The sequence below is a fragment of the Cynocephalus volans genome, chromosome 15 (assembly GCF_027409185.1).
Source record: "Cynocephalus volans isolate mCynVol1 chromosome 15, mCynVol1.pri, whole genome shotgun sequence".
In the NCBI taxonomy this organism is placed as follows: domain Eukaryota; kingdom Metazoa; phylum Chordata; class Mammalia; order Dermoptera; family Cynocephalidae; genus Cynocephalus; species Cynocephalus volans.
The window spans coordinates 81,290,562-81,314,884 of NC_084474.1; the positions used below are offsets into that span (position 1 = coordinate 81,290,562).

The 24,323-nt window shown below is 49.3% G+C and overlaps 1 long non-coding RNA gene across 6 annotated transcripts in view; it reads left to right on the forward strand.

Annotated features, from left to right (window-relative positions):
* Nucleotides 1-24,323, forward strand: part of LOC134363934 (uncharacterized) — a 244,855-nt gene that overhangs the window by 41,811 nt on the left and 178,721 nt on the right. The window contains exon 1 of one of the 6 annotated variants that reach the window (XR_010021787.1): nt 15,963-16,043. The exons of the other annotated variants lie outside the window; for them this stretch is intronic. This is a non-coding gene — a long non-coding RNA (uncharacterized LOC134363934). Of the gene's footprint in view, nt 1-15,962; nt 16,044-24,323 lie in introns of those variants that run through there. 6 annotated transcript variants of the gene reach the window in all.

Genomic DNA, 24,323 nt, shown 5'->3' on the forward strand with positions numbered 1-24,323 from the left:
GGCATAAGTCATTCAGCATCTCCCATGGGCAAGATAGTCTGTTGGCCACAGCCTTGAAGTACACAGTAAAGGGAGTGAGTCTTCCAGGGCCTGGCTGCAGGTGAGGGGGCAAGATGTAATCTCCCAAAGTACCATCCCAGAGCATCAGTGAGAGGCCATGCCCAGGCTTGGAGGGTCCTGGAAGGCTGCCTGGAAGAGGTGGCCCATGCACAGCATGGGATTTTGAGAGGACAAATGGAGTGTGGGATGGGGAGCTCTGCTGGTAGAGGTGCAGATTGACTGAAGGGCTGGCTGCAGGAGAGTTCCCCATGGTTAGTCTAAGGGGGCTCCTTGACTTAGCCAGGTTGTAGCAGAGGCTTTCTATAGGGGTGTAGTGTGACCTCCAGTGCCAAGGCAAGTGGAGGTGACTGAGCTCTAAAAATGAACGGGAGAAAGAGAGAAGAAAGAGGAGGGGAAGAGGAAGGGAGAAGAAGGAAGGAGGGTGATATGCTATTTAAGTCTCTGAGCATGAGATAGAGTAATTTACACCCCAGGGTCCCATTGTCCCTGGTCCCAGGCTCTGCCCTGCATTTTCTCTTACTGACCTCTGTCTGCTCAGCTCCATAAGCCAGCATGCACAGCCTGGCAGGGAGGCCCACTGGCATTTCCTGCCTCCAGGGGCTGCCCACCCTCCTTCCGCCTTCTGCAGGCATGACCTCACCCTGCAGAAGCTGGGAAGTGGGGCTCCTGTTTCCTGCCTGTTTACCCTGGCCCAGCGACAGGTTGATCACGTGGAACTGCCGAGATGCCAGCCGCGTGAGTTGCCGGCACTGGGCATGGGTGGGAGGGTGGGGGCATTCTTTTGGGCTGACACAAGCCCAGCCCCCCTGGCCCAGGACCCCTGTTTCTGGGGCAACTCAGGGGCGTGCGGCCATCCCGGCTCTGTGCTGGAACTGCTGAGTCATTGCCCCGCAGCAGAGCCTCTGAGTCACAGTGCAGCCCTGCCCTCAACAGTGAACCCTTTGTGGGACCTTCCTGGGCTCTCTTGCCCCTCAAAATGTTTAGAGGGTGCCCAAAATGGCATTTGGCCCTCTGTGCGACCAGCCACCCTCAAGGTCTCTTGCATCCTGATCACTATACAGGCCTGTACCTGGGTGCCAGAGACACATCCCTCGACCTCAGTCTGCCTCATAAGACCCAGAATCCAAGAGTTCAATTCAAGTCAGCAGCTGACTTACAGGAAAGAAGCCAGGGCAGTGATTCAGCAAGCTGGGGCAGGAGGAGAGGGCTGGGTCTCGTGTCCTGGCAGGGCCACAGAAGAGTGTGCAAATCTCCTGCATCTTACATGTTTTGTGAGTATCTTCAAATGACCTTGAGAACCTGCCCTGTTACTGTGTGGGAGCAGGTGCAAGAATAACACCCTTGCATTTGTACCATGCCCCGTGCTCAACATGCATGATGCTGTTCATTCCTGGCCTGTCCCAGAGACGTCAACCCTGTCCTTCTACCCATTTCATGGTTGAAGAAACTGAGGGTCTTGTAGGAGAAGATACTGGCTTAGAATCACAGAGCTAAGTAACATTCTGAAATTTGACCCCAGCCCTGTCTGACTCAATTTACTATTTTAACAATTCAAGAATTTGTTTCCTTTCCTTTTCTTTTCCTTTTCCTTTTTTTCCTGCTCTTTCTTTCTCTTTCTATTTTTCTTTCTCTCTTTCTTTCTCTTTCTCCTTTCCTCCCCCCACCCCATTACTTTCTTCTCCCACTTGGTTGCTGGCATCTTCCCTAAGGACTGCAGCTGTCTGCAGTGCAGGAAGCTGACTATTAAGGGCAAACAAAAGTGTCATTAGGAGCCCTGCTGTCACTGTGGATTGAGCCTGCATTCTGAGCTCTAAGGTGGTCTCAGGCGGTGGGCCTCATCCTCAGGGTTGGAGAAAGCAACTGGAGGAGGCCGTGGCAGTGAGGACCCCTGGGGTCTGTATCTGGGGGATGGGGGCAGCTACTTGACGCTGAGGGGGAACATGTGTTGTGGTTATGGGGTGTAGGGCATGTCTCTAGCCTAGGAGAAACCCTCAAGGGTTCAGGTTCCAGATGTCCCCCCTTTAGTCCTTTGGCTTTGGGGGAGTCATTTTATTTTTTTAAAAAATCCTGGTCCTTGGTGTTATCAGCACCATGCTCTAACCAACTGAGCTAACTGGCTAGCCCTGGGGGAGTCATTTCTGCTGGTCTTGGTGATGTCTGATGTAGAAAGGAGGTTGGGCTAGATCAGTGTTTCTAAAGCCTAGCCCCTCCCATCCCCGGAGTGGGGGGCATCTATATACGGTGGGGGGATTGGAGTCTGCATTGTACTGAGCCCACCAGGTGAGGCTGGAGAATACCTTTCCAGGTCAACTCCTGAGATGCAACTAAGGCCATCTTCCAGTCTTTACAGGCCTCAGTGGGCTGAGCAGGGAGCCTGGGCCAGCAAGGTTGCTCAGGGCTGAATGGGCTGCAGGACAGGGTTTTGTTAGGCCTGTGTTTGACAACAATCATCCTTTGAATCAATCATTAGCCTGTGAAAATTGATAGACTTTATGTAAACACTGGAATTTCTGGCTTCACTTGGGGGAGGGGGGCATGGAAGTTGTGTTAGGCCAGCCAGGGGTCCGACTCCTGACAGCCCCCATGGCTGGAGCTGAGCAGTGGCACCCCCTTGTCACGCTGTCCCTCCCTTTTCCACAGTCTCACCCCTCCCCGACAGAGAACATGGGGCAGTTGCTGTTTATATTCTAGTTCATCCTGTTGTTGTTTTTCTTTTAGAAAAGAAAGATGTGAAATAGTTCTTGTGTCTACATCTCTGTCAAAAGTAGAGCAAGAAAACAAGCTTGAGGATTGCATGTTTCTAGAAAAATGGGAGTGAGCATCTCTCTTCCTTGAAAGGAAGAATTTCCACACCTGCCCTTGACCCAAAATGTAGACCAAAGAATGGTGTCATCTTCGTGGAGGGGAGGGCTTTAATGGAATGTGGATGTGTAGGGCTTAGCTGAGATGACTCGGAAACATGGCTGGGCATCCTGAGGGAGGCTTTTATAGGCAATGTGGGGGCCAAGGGAAAAACTTTGCTAATCTACAGAACTTACTGTGTGCCAGGCCTGGGAAGCTAAGTGCTTCCTTGTATTAACTTATTCAATCCTCAACCAAAACCTAATGAAGAGGGGTGTTGTCAATATCCATCCCCAGTTTACAGATGAGGAAATTATGGTTTAGAGAGACACAGTAACTTGTCCAAGGCTACACAGCTTGTGACGGGTGAGGCCAGCATGCAGGCCTAGAGTGGGGAGCCCTGGACTTGTGCTGCAAACCACTGTTCCTTGGGGAGAAATTCATAGCCCTCAAACAGTCACCAAGCTCCTGCTAGGAAGTGCTGGCTACTGCCACACCTTTGATTCCATTGTAACCTCCCACCATTGTGTTATCCCATTCCTTAGACTTGTTAACTGAGACTGAGGAGTTCAGTTTAGAGAGTGCCTACATCGCACTGGAGTACTGAGATGAATGAGGTCTGTTTTGTGCCGTTGGTGACACTGGCTCCAAGAGGAGGCAGGTGGGTTCCCCCAGGGACTGTCAATGGTAGGGACAGAAGAGGGATGGATGTGCACATTCCCTGACTTCAAGTTTATTGCCTTTTTACTCTCATGTGGTTTCCTCTCCACCCACTCCCTTGCCTTACCCAGCACATGGAAGAATGATTGAATGATTATGAAATCACTGGTGTTTTCTTTTGTGAGCTGGAACTATCTTCAAATGACTCTTCAGAATGCATTGGTTTGTATGGTGGACTGTGATGAAGTTAAACTCCGGAAGTGTGGGCTGCGGTTAAGGACACTGAGATAAAAGCGTTTAATGTTCAGCATCTTCTGAGGTCTGTCCACCTGTACAGGCCCCGTGATTCTGAATTCAGCTATTGTTGGGTGTGTGGAATCCCAAAAGGCTCAAAGTCGTCACCAACAAGGTAGTTGTAGGTTTATATCTGGCCTGAGGCTGCCTTCTGCAGAGCACGTGTGAGGGCCGTGGAGGGAGGTTTTGAAATGGGCACTTGTTGATGACAAACATCTTGAACATTGGACAAAAGTCCAGATGTCGAAGTAGAGTTTCTGGTTTGGAAACTTTGCAGTCAGTCTTTAGCGAAGGAATGATTATGACAGTAGGCTTTGTAGAACTATTGTAGGCCCGTAGAAGGTGACCCATGGAGTAGTTTCGAGTGAAGTCTACTAACGTGGAGCAGATCTGCAACCTTGTCACCAAGTGGCTCCTTTCTCTCTTTTTTTTTTTTTCTCTTGTTACTACACCTAAAGATTTGTTTTGTACTTTTAAATGGGAGAAAACCTGAGTATGTTTTCCCTTCTAACCTCATTATGCTTGTTTGTAGTTGGCTGCCTCATTTTGGACAATTTCAGTTGATATCTTGGTGATCAACTACTTGGCTATATTCCTGTGTCCTTAGAACATATAGAACACCTCAGTGTGGGGGTTCTTACCTTGTCAGGTAGGGAAAGAAGGAATGGAAACCAACATTTTCTTTTTTCTTTTTATTATTTTTATTTTATTTTAATTTATCAATATACAATGTAGTTGATTCTCGTGTCCCTTTATCAATTCCTCCTCCCCCCCTCCTGCCATCAATATCATATCTGAGGAACCAACATTTTTTGAGTGCCCACTTCTGCTGGGCATGATGGTGCAGACTTTTTGAGGGACAGTCTGTAGGTGAAGCAACTTGCTCACAGTCACACAGTGGCAGGCAGAATTTGAACTCTGTTCTCTGTCTTTTGAGCTTGCTTCCTTCCCCTTACTCTGGACTGCTTCTCCTAAACAAGGTGGCAAACACAGTACAGTCAGTGAGACATATGGAGCTGTGAGGTTGTAATGGAAATGCCCATTGCCAGCCCGTGGACTATCCAACACAGGGCTGATTCCCCGCCAGGATCTCGACTGTGCTGGTTCTGTTTGATATCTTTGTGCTTTCTCTCTGGTCTGAGCAGGCATGGGCAATGCTGAATAGGGAGGAATCAGTTCAGGAGCCAGGTCTGGGCTTTAGAGTCACTTGTGGTTGAGTCTTGGCCCTGCTATTTATTTAACCTGTGCTAGCCTCAATTTCCCTGTCTGTAAAATGGGGATGATACCATCTAGGTCAGAGCTAATTAATTGAATGAGATTCTCACACATGAAATGTCTTGTACATAGGAGGCCCTCAGCAATCATTTCTGTCTCTGTCCTTACAAGTAGAGAGGCTGAGTCACATGTCCTGAGGGAAGATCACTTTCTCTTCCCTCCTTAAATGTGTCATCTCTCCCTCCTTAAGCTTGTGTTATCTGGGTGTGGTGAGCCCCAGGAATAATGCTGCTGTGCAAGCTGATGGTGTCATAAAACCCCGTGAACACCTCCTTTTACGCAGGGCCCCATGAGTGGCTTGCGGCTGCCAGCAGTGACATGAGTTGGTGGTGCCCCAAGGCTGTAGGGGACCGTGTATGTGCACCTGGGCAGGGCCACTTCCTGGAACTGCCAGGTTGCTCGGGGAAGGGAACTGGTTCCCGGATGAGCTCTAGGAGGAGAGGAGCAGGTCTTGGCGGTGGATGTGGTGCTGGAGGTAGCAGAGCTCCTCCACCCAATATTGGTGGCTCTCAGTTGTGGGCCCTGGGGTGCAGTACGGGACTGGGAACAGGCAGCTCCCATGCCAGCCACCACTAGAACAAAGTCTCCCGAAGGCACCTTCAGGAGGCAGAGAGAGGGCTGAGAACTCCAGACTGGAGCATTTAGGGAAAGGATTTCTGGGAACTTAGGAGCTGGGGGAGTCCCATGAAGAGACTCACCAGGTCAGATGCCTGCTGGCAGGCAGTCTTGCAGAGAAGAGGAGTTGACAACAATGAGCTCTCTGTCTCCTGTCGAGTTTATTACTCGCCAGATGACCATTTCTCTCCCTCCTACCATGTGACCTTCTCAAGGTCAGGAAGCTCCTTGCAGAGTGTCCTTCACACTAAAGCATGCTCAAAATAGTGTTGGTGACCCACAGACAAGATGTGAACTTTGGGATGTCACTATGGACATTTCATTTAACCTTTCTTCTGCTTGGTCATCTGCTGTCAGGTTGCTTGGGAATTTCTTACCTCACCTTTTCCTGATGATTTTACCTGAATAGCTCCTTTCTCCTACATATCTATCTGTTCTTCCAACTCTCCTTCTATGCTGCCTTCCACCCTTCCATGCTTTTTTTCTGCCAACCATCCTTCTATACTTTATTCCACCAAGCCACCTTTTCACCCAACCACCATTCCATCCAGCCACCCTTCCACGTAACCATCCCTCCACCCAACCACCCTTCCACCCAACCACCCTTTCACCCAACCACCCTTTCACCCAACCTCCTTCCATCTGTCCTCTTTCCCATCCAGCCATCTAATAGTCATTGCCTGGTCACTGTCCACTGAGCATTGTGCCAGGCTCTGGGGATGAACAGGTGGTTAAGAGCCAACAAGGTCACTACTCTGACAGAGTTTATCTTCTGGTGGGAAGCCAAGCATAACATTAAGTCATTATAGCACAGGATAGTAGGGCTATACCAGAAGTACTGTATTAACAGGGGCACATTGGGGCATGGAGGGGAGTGAGGGTTCAACTTGGGTTGCCAGGGAAAGTTGCCCTGGAGAATTACTTGAATGAGTCTCAGAGGGTGGAATGGTTCTTCAGGCCTGTGGAGGCTGGGAAGAGGAAGCAGTGGTGAGCATGGAGGTCCCGAGACTTCGAGGTGTATTAATAAAACTGTGAGGGATTGATGGGCTCAGGCTGGAGGCTCAACTGCAGATGTTTGTTAAATCTTTGTCACCTTGTATCCCATTGGCCCATACATACTACATTCTTGTTAAGCATTGGTTCACTCCCTTTGCTGTCCTTTGCAGTTTTGCAGCCATGCTCTGTCCTCAGTCCTAGTCACTGTCCTGTGCAGGAAGCAGCTGCTGTTAGGCAGGACAGCTCTGAATATCTCCCTTCGAGTTCACCCTCTGTCAGCTCACTCACAAAATTGGGGAGACCTCAACAGACAAACAAACTTTTCTTCTGAGCATGCTTATTTGTAGAAAGAGAAGATACAGATTGTCCGTAATCGTGATACTTGGTGATCACTGCCCTTACAGCCTTACTGTCTTGCTTCTAGGTGGTTTCATATCTTGACATTGTTTTTTACTTCACGAGATATCATGATCATCTCCCGGGGTCATTCAAAGTTTTAAAAGCTTGCTTTGAGTCTCTTTTCCTTATTTCATTATGCACCTGTACAGGAAAGGTGCTCCATAACTAGTTTTTCCTCCTTGTAAAATGGGGACAGTAAGAACCTCTTCTAGGTGGGCTTGCTGTGAAGATGAGGTGAAGAAATCTTGTCAAGGGGCCTCCCCTGGCACTGGGCATAGAGCAGATGCTCAGTGTGTGTTGGCTGCTACTGGTCTTAGTGTCATTGTCACTGTTACCATCAGCCAAGTCAGTGTTGCTGGCCATTCAGATTTCCTTCTGCTCTTGCCTGTTATAACACATAAGCCTTTCCTCCCCCCCCCCCCTTTTTTTTGAGTGGCTGGCCGGTGCAGGGATCCAAACCCATGATGTTGATGTTATAAGGCTGCACTCTAACCAACTGAGCTAACAGGACAGCCCCATAACACATAAGCCTTTCCATGCATCTCTGATTGTTTTCTTAGCAGAGCCACCCACACCCAAGGTATCAGGAGTTTTACAGAGTCTTCACACAGTCTGTCAGATTTCTTTGGAGAACTATTTCACCAGTAGCTACTCCACAGACAGTGCGGGGGTAGCTGAGGCAGCCCCTAAAGTTCGAGCATTCTAATTAATGCAGCAAAATTGGAAGGCAGGAGGGGAGCAATAGAATAGGCAAACACTCAAAGTAAAACACCAAGAAAACCCCCCAAACCTGGTATCTTGTTATACAGTGGCTTTTCTTTGACTACTGGTATGGCTGACCAGCTTTCTGTGTTTATCACCTACTTGTGTTTTGCAAAGTGGTCATTTCCTTTAGGGTGTTAGCAATTTTTTTCTCATTGATTTGTAAGATCTGTGTGGATTAACTTGTGAATTTTGCAGATGGTAGGGACTGGGGAGCCCCATAGTCAATACTCTTTGTTAGGCATGCTGTTGCAGGAATAGGCGCCTCCATTTCTATGGGAGACATTTCTTTACAAATCTGCATCTGATTGTGGCAGCAAAACCATGCTTTGCAAGTGAATGCAAGGACCTGCCCCATTAATCTGGGCAGCTGCCAAGTTTGAATGTTCTCAAATGAGTGCCATTTGCCAAGGAACTTGTCTCTTCCCTTCTGTCTTCATAAACAAATAAAAAATCCTACTAAGTTTCAGGTGTCAATGTAAATATCGCCTCTTCAGGGAGCTCTGCCTTGAACCCCAAATCAGCTGTGGGGGGAGCAGACTTTTTCTTCACAATGCCAATTGCAATTTCTAACCCAGGTGGGTGTTCGTGTGAACATTTGTGTTCTGTTGGCTTCTCTGCTAGACTCAATCTTTTTGAGGGCAGTGATCGTGTCTCTTTCATCACATGATGTGTGTAAGCTCATACTCTAGCATAGGAACAGCTTGGAAGCTAATGCTCGGAGTGGTAAAGTGACTTGCCTGAGTCCGCTCAGCTTGGACATGGCATATCTGCGAACAGGTGTCTGGGCCCACTATTGAGCTTTATCTCCCAGGACCCTTTGCACCTTTGGTCAAGACTTGGTTGTGGTATCTAGTGAGTGGATTAAAGGGTGCTGGGATGTCAGGACCTTGTTTGACCTAGTGAGGCTGGAGTGAGATCTAGGAAAGGTTAAGCTTGGCTTGCAGGTGAGAGCTTGGTGAGACCTGCTGCATCATTTGCTTGGCCACACCCATGCCCTGCACCCTGGGCCACCATCTAAGGGGAAAGAAGCTTCCCTCATTACAAGCTAAGGCATGAAACCAACTGAGAACTCTGGTTGGGCAGCTCTAGGCCCTGTCCTGCTGACAGTAGAAGCCTCAGGTGGGGTATGGGTTTGCCCTCAAGGTGGGGCAGGAGAGAAAGTGTACACGGGCAGTCAGGTAACTTCTGTGTAGATTGGAATGCTTGGTTCCTGGGTGGGCAGGCATGGAGGAGGACTCCTAATGGAGGGGAGAGAGCCTGCCAGCTGGAATTAGGACACTGCCAGTCCCTGTCATCTGAGTTTGGGTGTGCTACCAATCTTGGAGCTTCAGCCTCCTGTCTGTAACATGGTACTAATGAGGCTAACTCAGGGTTTGTGGGCCAGATTCAATGACTGGATGCCTGTTATTGGCCCTTGCAAGTGTTCAGTGGATGTTGGTTTCTTTCCTTCTTTTAACAATTGACACATGTTGATGTGGCAGAATATTCCTGACATTGGGAAATTCTCAGCAGAAGCAGTGAGAACAAAGATAGAGGTCCTCCTCTTTACCAGAGCACCAGATGTCACCCCTGTGCTAGAAGGGACTTCTCTAGAAGGCTCAATGCCCAAGCCGAGAGCTATTCTGCATCCTTAGGTCAGTGCAGACTAGTGGAGAGCACACCAGCTTGGAGACCTGGGTTCCAGTCTCACATCTACTGCTTAGAGCTGCATGGCCCTGGTCTCTTGCCACCAATTCCTCATCCTGCAGTGGGCATCAGGTCACTATACCCCAGTTTGGGCGAGCATCCTCATGGCAAGGTGGTTGGAACCATCCAGGGTTTGCTGGGGTCAGGGTGGGCCTGGTAGGTACCGACTTGGGGGCTTTGTCGATACTAAAACTGAGGGCCTGGCATAAAGGTGAGTGTGGTAGGCAGAATAGTGCTCCCTGTCCCCAAAGATGTTCACATCGTAATCTCTGGAACCTATGAATATTATAAATTATATAGCAAAGAAGAATTAAAGTAGAAGATGGAATTAAAGCTGGCATTATAATAAAAAGATTAGTTTGGATTATTTGACGGGCCCAGTGTAATCACAGGGGTCCTTGAAAATGGACGAGGGAGGCAAAGGAGGGGCTCAGAGTGATGTAATGTGACAAGTGGCATTGCCAGCTTTGAAGATGGAGGGAGGGGTCATGAGCCAAGGAATGTGAGTGGCCTCTGTGTATTTGAAAAGGCAAGAAAACGGGAATCTCCCCAAGAGCCTCCAGAAAGGAGGGTTGCCCTGTTGACATTCCCTGAGACCCGGTTTGGACTTTTGCCTCCAGAACCACACCATAATACATCGGCGTGGACTGACGCCACTACATTTGTGGTCATCTGTCCCGGCATCCTCAGGAGACAATGCAATGCATGAAGCATTTGATGGCCATTCTTAGTGTCCAGCCTGTGGCAATCAGAGGGAAGTGTCCTTTGGGAGTGGCCCTGGCAGGCCACCCCTTATTTGGTTGTGAACGTCAGTGACTGGGGCAGCAGAGGCCTTCCTGGTGACCTGGCAGGGATGGCTTGAGTAAGCAGGTGTTCCAGATCAGTGAGATAAAGGCCCTGCGTCAATGTCAAAGGCGCTTCACCTCTCCCTCTGACAGCCCGGTCTTTGCCTCAGGCTGCCTGGCAAGGATGGCGTCATAGTGCATGCGCTGTCAGGACCCCTTCCACTCCCGCCTGCCCTTTTAATTGTTGGTCTGTTGGAGTTTGATATTAGGGTTTTTCAAGCATCTCAGGAGGACTGGACAAGTGCACCTCAGCCCCCACTGGTGAGCTTGTCTGGCACATCACATGCGCTGGCTGTGCCCTGAGCCGGGGCCCAGCACCTCATGGTCTCCACCAGCACATGTCCAGTTCCTGCTGATAGGACCCTCCTAAGCTGCCTGGGTAGGAGATGGGTATACTACCTGTCCTGATCCACAGGAACAAGACATCAGGGCAGCAGTGGGGCTGAATGGAGGTGCCCCCATCCCCGGCTGAGTTCTTTCTGCTTTCCTGTGGGGCGGGGGCGGGGAAGAAGAAGGCGCCTGCCTGGAAAAGGAGCTCCTATCTAAAAGAGACAGGAGTGAGCTGGGTGAGCATGGGGTGACTGCTGGGGTGTGGAGAGAGGAGTTTTCCATTCGGTGGGTTCCAGGATTGGGGGCAGCAGTGCAGAGACCTGATCTTGTACGGGAGGTGCAGTGAATTGCTAGTGAATGCAGGCTTTCCTAGAGGAGACCAGCTTGCATTCACTGGACTATCAGATGACTGTAAACCTAAGCCAGGACAGCTACCCATTGGCATCATCTGGGCCGCATGTGGGCTGCTCACGAGTGGGAGGTTTTTGCCCAGACCCAGGTTAGAGCCCATCTCAGCTGGCCTCAGATGCCCTTCTCAGTCCTGCTCAAGATCTGCCTGCGTCCTCCTCCGGCTTCCTCACCCAGAATGTTAAGAATGGCCTGGATGCTGCCCAGGCTTGTGCTCGGCCTCAGCCAAGGTCAGGTTGTCAGGGAGGATGCAGGGGGAGGGGCACCCTTGCCTGGGAGGTTGGAGGAGGAGGGGGGGCCACATCTCTGCAGCCTGGCTGTTCTCTTTTTTGTGCAAACCAGACCTATGAGCTCCTCTGCCTGGAACACCCCCGTTCGCTCCTCCCCCCTTTAGAGGGGTGGGAGGTGAGGAATTTTGTGGGGGGCATTATCTCTGATCTCGATGTGCACATTCCTCTGCAATATCCTGGGGTTGGCCGGCATGCAGGCACCTGGCTGGAATAACAATGAGCGACACTCTGAATGTCTGCCTCATGTCTGCCTCGTTCAAGTGTTCCTGGAGGATGCTCCGTGCGCGAGGGCTCTGCTGAGCCAGCACCCTTCCCAGCATTTCCATCCTCCTTTCCTTCCTTTCCTCACTGACAAAGGCTGGGATATTGAGATGGTAATGCCCTCTGCGCTGGCCTTGGCTCCAGGTGAAAAATGAACTTGGAGGACAGCCCTTGAGGCTGTGCAGTCTCATTTTTTATGCAGATGTATTGGGGGATGTGGAGCATGATAAAGGGGAGGGGCAACGGAAAGTCCTAAGACCTGAAGCTAAGATCTTGTGAGATGTCACCCTTCTTCTTGGGGCATCTCTTTTGATGAAAACGTCCCAGAGGCTGTAGTTCACCGACCCTTCCACTCCCTAATAAAATTACTGTGTGCTGCTTCTTGCTGAGTCTAAAGTATGCCTTCACCGTGGGTGGGAAGTCCACTTTAAACCATCATTAAAGGAAAATATAAGAAGAGGGTAACAACATAGCCCCGGTGGCATTAAGTTTGTGCCCCTGTGATCTCAGTCTCATCTGTCCTTGTCTACCAGTAGCTTTTCCCTTGACTTTTAAAATAGTTTTTTCTTATTACAAAATAAATATTAATTTTGTTTAACAAAGAATTATACAACACTTCTATAGACTAAGCCCTTTGCAAATATTAACTCATGTTACTTAATCCTGTAGCAGCCCTGCGAAGTGGTGCTAACACAGAGAGGTTAGGGCATGTTCCAGAGGTCACACAGCATGTTCCTTGTAAAGCCTGAGCAATATGGCCTCAGAGTCTGTGGCATTCACCACTCTCTGGAAAGAAAATTTAAAACTGTTGTAACACTAAGGTTAAGGATTCAGATCCTGTACAGGCCAGCTGCTCCCCACCACCCCCCCAGAAAAAGAAAAAAGGAAAAAATTGAAAACATTAGTTTTACCACTCAAATATAAAAGCTCTGAGAATTTCCAGAATCTGGGCACAATTACATGGCTGTACGTAGAACGTTTCATTATATAGCTGTATCATAGTTTATTTTACCAATTTCCTATAATTTGAATCAATAACAGGTTTTTAAAAATGGCCCTGCATATGTAACTTTGTATCCTGTTCTTTTTTCCTCTTAACATATTTATCTCTTTAGTTTCATCTCTTTATTTTTGAGAAGTTGTCTAAAACTTTTAGAATTTTAAGTTTAAAATTCCTGCAAACACCCCCATAGGCGCTCCTGTGTTCTTAAGTGTTCTTAATGGTATTGGGGAGTTGCTTCTGCTCCACCGAGGTTTGTACTAAGCAGCTTGGGACCATGTTCATGGCAGAGATGATACTGACCAGAGACCTGGGGATCTGGTTCAAGGTGGACTCCAGTGACTGAATCAATATGTTTGCAAGTTACATGTTGTAATGAATTATTTAAGCAGTCATTAGTAAATAATGAAGCTGGCATTATTCTTCTTTATTATTAAATAACAAAATGATGCTAATGCTGTCAGGTATTAATTATTGAAGTCTCTTTACTTAATATTAAGCTTCAAATTGTTTGACTAATATGGAAAGTCAGAGAGACAAAGAAAATGTTAAATAATACCAACCATTTCCTAAAAGGCTCCCTTCTTTCCTGTTATTTTCCTGAGAGCTTAAGGACCTGATTCTTTGTACTGTAACTTGCAAGTTTGAGAATATTTGCCATTTGCAAATTTTATTTTATAACAGAAGGATACAGTAGACAAACGTACTGGGTTGAATAGTGTTCCTCCAAAATTGATGTCTGCTGGAACCTCAAAATGTGTCATTATTCGGACATAGGGTCTTTGCAGAGGTCATTAGTTAAGATGAAGTCACGCTGGACTAGGGCAGGTCCTAAATCCAATGACTGGTGTCCTCAGAGAAGAAGAGAGGTCAGAGACATAGGGAAATGGTCTGTAGAAACACAGGGGAGAGGCCAGTTGAAAAGGGAGGCAGAGACTGAGGTGCAAGGATTGTGGGAGCCACTGGAAGCTGGGGAAAAGTGGGGAGGGATTCTTCCCCAGAGCCTTCAGAGGGAGCACGGCCCTGCCGACACCTTGGTTTCGTACTTCTAGCCTCCAGACCTGTGAGAGAATGAATTTCTATTGTTGTAGGCCACTCAGCGTGTCGCAGTTTGTCATGGCAACCCTAGGAAACTAAGACAGCAATGGACACAGAAGCAAACTCCCTTTAGGGTTGGGGGGGTGGGGGGCAGAGAGTGGCGGCACTCAGTAAATGTTTGCTGAATGAAGGAAGGGTGAAGTATGCTGTGGCATTGGTCATTTCATTCCGCATTCCCTGGCTGAAGCTCTGGGAGCTCTCGAAATGTCTAGACAAATATCCTGTTCAGCTGGAGGAAGCTTCTCCTCCCACTGACTAGCTATGGGGTCCTGGGTAGACGATGAGTCTCTGGACCTTGGTGGCCTGATGTATGAAATGCAGAGTTGGCCGGGTCATGGCGATGATTCAGTGTGATGATGTATGCAGAGCTCCAGTGCATACCCCGAGAATGTTCATCCCCATTATTTCTGTTGCTTGCCAAGGGGCTGAGCAGTGTTACTGAACATGCCTCGTGTCCTACCAGCTCTGTAAATACCACAATCGCATCTCCCCTGTTCTCCTCCCCTCCTCTGTCCAGCGACTGGATAGGGCAGGAAGTCCAGAGGGTGAGATACTGAATTAATTTCTGTCCTCTTGGACTGTCTTCTAGATCATCTTCTAAGTGGGTTGAGTAACCATGTCCTGTCTACTTCCTCCCCGTGGAAAAAAATAAAAACAGTGAGAACAAAGTAAAAACGTGAAGTGCAGAGGGATGGTTGGTTGGTGCCAGGCTGCGGGCTCCTCCAGGGCAGCCTGGGAGGGACCGTGTTGGAGACTCCTGCCACAGCAGGTGCTACTGCTCCATGTTGGCCTTGAGTTAGCTCCTACGACTGCCCTTCTACTGATGGGATGCCCAGAGCGTTCTAAGGGGATGGCAAAGCTCAGGATAAATGGGGTTTTTACTCATGGGGGTGGGGGCAGTGGATATGAAAACTTTTATAATCAAATAGACATTTCAGAGAAGAGGGGTCTCCTTAACTGGTCCAGGTCCTTTGAATCGAAGAGTTTGGGGAAGCTTTGGACTTTAGCTCTCTCCATCTGAACAACGACCCTGTTTCCCACATTAGCAAATTTGGCCTCTGAGTTTGTTTTGGTTCCGTGGCTGTTTCCCAAATTGAGGATGAGTCTGCATTCTCCTGTCCTCCCTACGTTTGCCCTCTTCCCTCCCATTCCTGGCTGATGAGCTCAAGTGGGTTGCTAGCAGGGTGAGGTAGATTTGGGTGAGACATGCCTGGGTGGCCAGCCCTTCACACCCTAGCTTTGCATGAGGTCCGTGGACCTGATGGGCCTCTGTTCGCAAGTCTCATTGCTGGGGGCTAGACATGCTGGACTCCTGGTGCCTGGACACACCACGCTTGTCTGTCCTTAGGCAGTGTCCATCAGAATTAGGTAAAGTGTGTGACTGCCCCTCGATGTAGGGAATGACATCTGTCATGAGGAGAAATTAATAGGATACAGTTTTTTGGTGCTTTTTGACCTATAGCCAGAAACTGTTCTTGTGTCCGGAGAATAATAACTGCAAATTCTAGCACCAAATGCTGATTCAGAAAAACAAAACCGAGCAAAACATCTGTAGTTTCCTTTCTGATTGTATTAAAATTATTTGCTCCTTAAAAATAACTTCAAACACTACAGAAACGTAAAAAGTAGAAGTGACCTTTCTTTTTAATGTCATTCCCGGCCTCTGGCAGAGAATTTTAACAGAAGAAGTTAGAAAATCCTGGCTTGGAATCATAGCTGGACTGTTTCAGTGTCTTCGGGTCTCTGAGGGGTTAAAGCCTTGCCACCGTCAAGGGGCTGTCAGAGAATACAGGAGATGTTTGATGAAATTATGTCCAGGTTTGCCCTGGTCCTTTGTGTGTTCAATACACATTTTGTCCCCACTTCTGCTCCTCGCTTCTGAGCTTTTAGGAATCCAGACACCTGAGAGCAAAGTGACTGGCAAGGCCCTGTCCATACCCAGGTCTGCTGCTGGCTGCACACTGAGCTGCCGGCTCCTCTCCAGCCCCCGCATGGTTCCTCCCCTTTCCCTGCCCTCTTACTGGCCAGTGTTGGCCTGCTTCGGCTGTCCTGTCCCAGCTGGGTGAGGACATGGAGTGGCCGGCCTCCAGTGTCCCAAGTCCTGGGTCTGCCTCTAGCCTCCTCCCGAGGTTAGAGAAAGCCCAGGCAGGCTCAGACCAACTGCCGATCCTCCTTGCAGACTTCCGAAGACTCCCGTGACACACCTGATTTACCTACTCAGTAAGCACAGCCTGGGTTTACCTGGCATCTTGTATTAACTGTAGGATAGCTCTTTTGGGAAATGAACAGGAAGGAGACCCCTTTTAATTTCTGGAAGCACGGGATGCATTCTCGGCTGCCGAGAAGTCATTGCGGCTGGCTTTCACTTTCACATGGAGCTGCTCAGTGGTAGTAATGATAGCTAATGTGTGTTGAGCGTTTCCAGTGTGGGAGGGACCTGCTGTGCACTTTGCATGGAATATCTCATTGTATCCTCCCAGCGGCCCTGTGAAGTAAGGGGAGTTGATAATTTCTGAGGAGGAAGGTGAAGTCTAGAAATGCCACATAGCCCTCTTGGCAGTAAGCGATGGAAGCAGGATGCAAGTCCCAGAGCCTGAGCTCCCAAGGAGGGGACATTTGCCACACAGGATCTTTGCTGCATTTCTTTACTTCACTCCTTCGATGAGTCAATCATTGAATGTTGTCGATTTTTCCTTTGGAATCTTTTGCCATCTCTTCCTTAAACACAATCTCCATCATTCTGGCCAAGCACAGTGACTAACACCCGGCAGGTCTGCAGTAAATGTTCAGTGGATGGACACCCAGCATGAACATTAGTTGAGCACCTACTAGCTGCCAATCAACCACAGTGTTGGGTTCTGGGAATTTAAGGATAGTGAATTTAAGGATGTATACTCACTGTCCTCAGGCTGCTCACAGCTTTGTAATGGAGAATGCTCAGGGGTACATGGAAAGCTCAGGGTGGGTAAGTGTGGGACTAGGCAAATGGAGAAAATAAGGCCTGCCTGTTTTTAGAGCATCCAGTTCTGCATATCTGGTTGCAGTGCCAGAGTAAATGGACCAAAGGAGATGACAGGCTTGAGATTTTGAGTTGGTAATGTCATTATGCAGTGGGAGCTGTGGGGAAGGGACAGCATAGATTTAGCTGTAAGTCACAAGGAGATGACGAGAAGGTTGGGGAAGGCTGCATAGAAGAGGAGAAGGGCTTTTCAGGATGAGCAGAAGTTCACCAAGGGGGGTGGAGAGGCCCAGAAGAGGGTTAGTGCATGACATGTCCAGAGTGGCCAGAGTGCAGAGGTGGCCGTAGCTGAAACTGAAAGTTTAAGAGCTTGGATGCTGGGGCCTCAGTCTCCGTTCATCTTATTATCACATGCCTGACTCGTGCTGTGGTTCTGTCACCTGAAACATGGGATGGGACTGGTACCTACTTGATCAGGGTGTTGAGAGATTGAGCTTGGATAAAGCTCTTGGTGTGCAGGGCCTCCGATCTGAAAGGTGCTCCGCAGCTGTTAGTTGTGGGCATTACCTTTGGCCTGATTGTGAAGCAGGCGTGAGACAGAGAAGTGATGTGATTAGATTTGTCATGTGACCCTGTTCTTCCCAAAAAGAAGGTCTTCGTCTTCCTCACTGCCTATGCCAACCCTTCCTTCCCTCTGTTCCCTGGGTGGGTCCCCCTCCAACTTCGAGGAAGCTGACTGCTCTTGGTCCCAGCTTCCTGTGGTCCTTGGGTTGCCACCTGGGCCCTTCCCATGTCTTGTGGGGTCTTGGTCACTCCCATGTGTATCCGTGGCTCCTGAGCTCTGGGTAGTGCTGGCCAGTGCTGGCCAGAGGAGGTGCCATTGTGCTGTTTCTTTGGATGTGACCCTTTGGGTGCCTGGGTATTTATAGTGGAGGGTGTAGGTAATGATAAGATGTGTTGTTAGTTGCACTAAGTTTTCTAGTTGTGGTTAAGGGAGAAATCAGAGTGCAGGGATGTGGTCTCAACTCTTTCAACAACTTACTCAGTGACCCTGGAAAGTTGCAGGTCATGCCCTCCTTCACCAGCTGAGACCCCAGTGTTATGGCCCTGTGAGCCAGGAGGGTCCACAGAGGCTGTGTGCTCCCTGGAGCTGAAGCAAGAGGGGAGGGAGTCTGATGCCTCGTTCTCTCTCCTTCTTCCTCCCTCCCTCTCTCTCACTTTTTTTTCTAATTATAAGAGTGATAACTACATTCGTTGGGTATGTTCCTAAGCCTCGTTTCCTCATCTGTAAAATGAGCATAGTAAAGGACTGTCCGAAGGGCTAAAAGAGATCTTGCCAAGTGCGGCGAGTAATGTGTGCTCAGCAATTTATTTTCCTTTTTTTTTCTTTTCTGCTTCCTTCCTCTGCATTTCCACAGTTTAGAGTGCATTTCTTTCCCTTTTACCTTCCCTTTGAGACAAAGGGGAGTTTCAACTTCTGCTGCTTCCTAGTTGGGTGACCTCAGACCGGGCAACTCTGCGAGCCTCAGCTGTTCACCTGTACGAGGCTTCCAGTAACTACTTCCAAGGGGTGGCTGGAGCCGAAGGGAGACCCTGAGCGTCAGAGCCTGGCCTCTGCCTGGCACAGAGTGGCGCTCAATAGGGCAGGCGGTGCCCCTCCACCCACATGCAACACCCACTCCCACTCTCCTTTTACCTCAAAGGCCTCCTGCTGAAAAGAGAGATTGATCTGTTCCCTGAGCAGATAACCCTCAGAAACAGGGTTTCTCTGGCGAGTTCTGTGGTGCCTGTGTATCTCTTGCTGCATAGACCTCACCCCAGATCTCCTGACCAGAATTGCCATGGGCCTCAGATTCTGCATTACAACAAGCCCCCCAGATGATTCTCGGACACACTCGAGTTCGAGACCCACTGGGCCAGAGGGTAAGGCTGGGAGAAGCCTTGTCTAAGGCTAGTGCTGTAACTGACACCGTGAAGGTGCTTGGTAAATGTGGAGTGATTCACACACACATGCACACATACCCCAGCAGCACTGTGTGTGCGTGTGCGTGTGTGTGCTGTCACACATGGCTTGCCATGAATGCTGCAGTGCCACCCAGTTCCCACAGAGCTCTGAGGACTCAAGTTCCCCAAGATGGGGTTCTTTTCTGGAGTGCTGTTCTGACAGGCTGTTAATACAGTAAGTTTGAATTTCTGCTGCTTATCTTTTTATTTTAGTTTTTCCCTTTTCTCTCTTCCCCTCCTATGTTCTCTCCCTTTTGCTAGGTGACGTCAGCATGGCCTCTACACTCTTTCCATCTCCAGACCCCTCCAGTGCTGATGGGATGGGGCGTGAGTGGGGCTTGCCTTGTGCGGGGAGGAGAGTGTAAGCCACCAGGCTTCCCCGGTCCTTGGTGGAATTTGTAAGCAACTCCTGTCCTCCATGGAGCGTTTGGATGACAGCAGAGCAGGGGTGGCTCTGTGCATTGCTGCAGTCCCCGGATGCTTGTGCCAGCATCTCTCCCTCCTGTCCCTGCCCCCACTTTGGATTTACCCAGAGACCTATGGGCAAGGTAGATCGCTGCCAAAGTTTACTTAGCGAAATGTGCCTGCGTGACTTGAAGCAAAGACTTGTTTCCGTGAAAGTCAGAAGTGCATTCCGAAGTCAGGAGCATGACCTCCCGGAAGCCCAGCTAATCCAGGTTTTAAAGAGGAATAGGAACAAAGGTGGTGGTTATGGGATGTATGGAGCCGTGGGATGTGGCAAGGGGCAGGCTCAGCAGGGTGGCTTCAAGGAAGCCAATGCTCTATCCCCCATGAGAGTGGGCACTCAGGGTGCTTAGAGCATGCCCTGAATCCTAAAGTGAGGCAGGGTTTAGTGTGGTGATGGGCCCAGAGGGGACTGGCAGTCTGATGGTTCTGGGTTCAAGTCTACTCTGTGTCAGCTGCATAAACTGGGCAAGTGCCCACTCTCCCTGTTCTGCCGTTTCTGTAATTTAGGGATAGGAGATCTGGCTGTAGGGTTGAGGATTCATAGGGATTCAATGGGGAATTAACAGGGGCCTCTTCTGTGACTGGTGATAAATAAATGCTGCTTCCCTCCATCCTGCTTATTTTGAGCATCACCCCCTACCTCTGCACTGAGGGTCTTTCTCCCTCTTCCCAATTTATGTACCTCTCAGGGGCATCTGGCCTTTCCAGGAGAACAGCTCCAATCTGTGGAGTTTTCCTGAAGTCCACATAGTACACTGAGTACTGTTTGGGGTTGCAGCATTTTGGCTTAGTCCTTAAACAGACTGTTTCTCATAGTCCTGTTGCTTTTCTTTCTTCTTTTGGGGGGTGTGCGGCAGCTGTCCAGTACAGGGATCTGAACCCTTTATCTTGGTGTTATAACACCATACTCTAACCGAGTAACTGGTCAGCCCTGCCCTGTTTCTTTAATGAGATTTGAAGCTCTTTGCAAGCAAGGACCTGTGTGAGCTCTTGAGTCCCTGTCACAGTAACTTCCTCGGAGACCACAAGCACCTAGAGCTTCCATATTAGGAGTTTTCAAGGGTAGGTCCTATTGTTGCCTAAAGAACCATCTCCTTGAGCCATCCTTGAGTGGCTCAGCTCCTTGGCACTTTGTCCTTTTGTTCATAGGGATTTGATTGATATGGGCCTTTGTTGACTTTTCCCTGAGGGATTTTGTGGGCAAAGACAAACAAACAGAACCTTGAAAAAAAAACCCAAACTTTGAAGTTTTGTCATTTGTAGAAGAAAAATGCTCACGACTTTTCTCAGCTAGGTCATTATCTTAATCACCTTAAGCTTAAAGATGAAGGAGAGTGGAGGTGAACCCTGGTTACATGGAAGCTTTTCTTTTATTGAGGACCTACTACATGTCAGGGCTTTACACAGGTTAAGGATAATCTTCCCCCTAATTCCGCAAGCAGGACCCATTTCACAGATATGAATGTAGAGTCAAAGAACTGAAGCTCACGGCGTCAAAGCTTGTAAGTGGTGGAGCTGAAATTCTCAGATCACTGCTTGACATCATGTCCCTCCCTCCCTCCTTTTTTCTCTCTCCTTCCCTCCCTTTCCCCTGTCCTGTCTGCTGTCTGTCTGTCTGCCTGTCTGCCTTGCTGTCTTTCAAAGTTACTATTGCTATTCCTCTCTGGTCTGGTCTAGTTGATTGAAAAGAAGGCTATAGTGAAGTAATCCTAGGGATCGTTATTAGGACAGTCATATTTCTAGAACTTTTAGGGGATTCGGTCCTGCTGGATCTGTAGGACAGTTTGTAAGAAGTGCCTACATTCTACCTGGGTGCTGCTCATACCTGCATGGGGGGAGAAGCAGTCAGGGTCGGTTGTTTTGGAGATACCCCACTCCCAGCTCCTTAAGCCTGGTAGAACGATGTCATGGCTCCAGGCCACAGCTGGACACACCATCCGCTCTCATAAGGAGCAAGTCTGGGGGAGTGTATCTTGAGTGATGTGAAGGAAAAAGAGCAAGATTGGGACCCCCGGATGTCCTGTTGGGGCCGCTCTGGTGAGTTCCTGGTGGTGGATACTGTTGATGTCTTACGAGTTCTTATTCATTGCCTTTCCCAGCAATCTGCCCTCCCCATCTCTTTCTTCCGGAAGCATCTTATTCTACTGCCCTGCCCCCAGTCTCTCCCACCACATAGTTCCTCCAAGGCAAGTTAGGCTAGAGGTTAAGCAAAAAGGCTCTGGAGGCAGAGCTTCTGGGCTTGTATCCCAGCTCTGTCCTCTCTACCTGGTGTGGACATACAGCTCCCTGTGTATCAGTGTTTTCATGTGTAAATGAGTTCATTCCTCACAGTGTTGGTGGAGATGACATGAGTTAATACAACCCCTGCTCTTAGAATGAACACTCAGGAGATTTGGTTGTCACATACCCTGCTGGACTCTGGTCATGCCACCTTCGGCTGACAATGCCCCAGCACCCACCAAATTAAGGAAAAGTTTCCTCACTGGGCATCATGTGCCCAGCCCCTCACGCTTCTCACTCTGCACCTGCTGGGAGACCTTGGGCAAGTCACTTCACTTCCCTAGGCTTTGCTTCTCCGCTGTTCAGGGAAGACATTGAACCAGATTATTGCCAAGATATCTTGTGCTCTGACATGCTGGGGCCTCTCCCATCCAGTGGTCCAGCCTCTCCTCTTCCTCAGCTCCAACCAGCCCGACACTGCAACCTGGACATCACCGAACGTGCTCAATTGTGGACATGCACTGTCTGCCTGTTTTTGTCTCTGTATATCTTGGTACAGCCCTAAAGATCCATGAAGGCAGAGATCATGTCTTTCTTTGACATTATTGCCGGCTCCTAGCATTGTGTCTGACATCATGAGCACTCAATATGTTACCGTGGTTAATCACTCCCTATTCCAGCCAACGTTTGTCGAGCACCTGTTGAGTTCCCAAGCACTGTGCAGGGCATGCGTGGGCTTCTGCAGGCCAGCAGAACCCGAATATCCATATCTGATGGACCAGCTCTATGCAGTGTCCCTTGCAGAGCTGCGAGCAGGGCCCTGGTACAGAAAGGAGGTGAAGATACCTGGCAGTAGAAGGCTCGCTCTGTGTTGGCCACTTGCCTCCTCCACTGTGAGCCCACAGTGTCCGTTCCAGCACAGTGCAGAGGAGCATCAAACCCTTAACACCACCGGTGAGCAGGGCTGGGTCCGGTTCGCACAGCCCATGCCTAACTCATGGGAGTAACAACCGTAATGGCAGCTCCGTGCCATTGAGGGTGGTGTTGACTCTGCTCACACTGCAGGCCTACCATGTGCTGAACACTTTACGTATACAGCCTCTCATCCACAGATGAACCCCAGAGGACATGCGTTCTGATTCCTTGTTTTTATTAGACAGACGAGGAAACACTTTCAAAGAGCTTATGGAATGTGCCCAAGGCCACAAGGCCGTGACCGCGGAGGGGGGCTTCACACCCTGGCTTGTTTGGCTCCCAAGGCCCCACTCACTCCCGCTCCCCTGAATGCATGCCAGGGGGAGCGTGTGCTGGGAGGCTCGGGAATTCCAAAGCAGCTGACCCGTGTCATCCCAGTACACTTGAGGGAGGAAATGAAGAAAAGCAGTAACAGAGTCTGTTGGCAGGGGACAGCGCCACTTCCTCTGGGAATGGATCACCTCGATTTATCTTCCCAGGTGAGGCAAGTCCTGGCTCTCAGGGCATCGCCGAGAAATCACATGAGCATGGCCAGAGAAATGGAGGCCTCTCCCTTCCTCAGGAAAAGATCAAGGAGATGCCTCCTGTAAGGTGTCAGTTTGGAAGAAGTCTTACTTCACAAACCTGAGTGGGAAATCGAGGCAAGCTGGGACTGTGGGAGATGAATGACTTGATTCTCATTTCGCAGACCCTCTCTTCTCTCCTGAGCTGGGACTGCACCCCCGCCTAGATTTCAGGGGTGCTGTAGCCAACATCTGCTGGCTCTTGCTGGTACTAACATTAACAGCATGACTGAGAGCTTCTGCAAGAAAGGAAGACACTTGCGCACACATGTGCACACACGCACACACATGCTCACACATGCACAGATGCATGCAGCCGAAGAGTACTGGAGGCCACACACACCGGGAGATGCCCTCTGTGGCTGACACCCCAAACGACGTTCCTCTCATGACTTTGGAGTCTACCAGTGACTCCTTCCTCACTTTCTGCATTCCGTATCTTGTACACCATTTACCAGCCTGTGCTAACCGTGGGTCCCTTAAGTCCTCAGTTACAAAGCATCCACCTGCTCATCCCACAGTTAGGGGGACTTTCTGTACACAGGTACCCTCTTGGAATTGGCTACCAAACAGAGGCAGCCTGTTTTTGTTTTTGTTTTTGTTTTCTTCCAAATGTCCACTACAAGGGGGTCAGCTGGTGGAATTACCTGGTACGGAGGGTCCAGAAGGAAATGACAATTTGGGCCTGACCCCCCAGGAGGCAGAGAGGAGACTCAGCAGAGAGAAGGGGGCCGGGGGCCACTTTTCTGGTGGGGCAATTCTGGCTCACTGGGTCGAGCATGCTGCTTTGTGAAGTCTTTCTTCCCTCAGCACACTCTGGGGCAGTGTCAGCTGTGAGGCAGTGGCATGAGAACATGAGGAAATGGGGAAACCTGGAAGCTGCAGATTCCCAAGCCTTGAGGGGCTGTTCTGACGTCTTCAATATTCCAGCGAACATTCTTTCACAGGAGGGAATTAACAAATGCAAAGTAGCTTTTTATAGAGATGATGCGCATAAAGAAAAGTGCACACGTCATATGTGTACAGATGGTTTAATAAATGTCCCGAAACTGAACCTGTATGTGGAGCCAGCACCTGGGTAAATAGAACGTTTCCAGCATTTCAGAAGCCCCCTCCCGGCCCTTTTCAGCCACTCACTCAGGATAACCTTGTCCTGACCTCCAGCCACGTAGATTAGCTTCGCCTGTTTATGTACTTAATATAAATAACATCCTAAGGCACTCCCTGTGTCTGGCTTCTTTCTCCCAAAATTATGTTTGTGAGATGTATTCATATGCTGCGTGCACTGGTAGATCATTCTCATTGCTCATT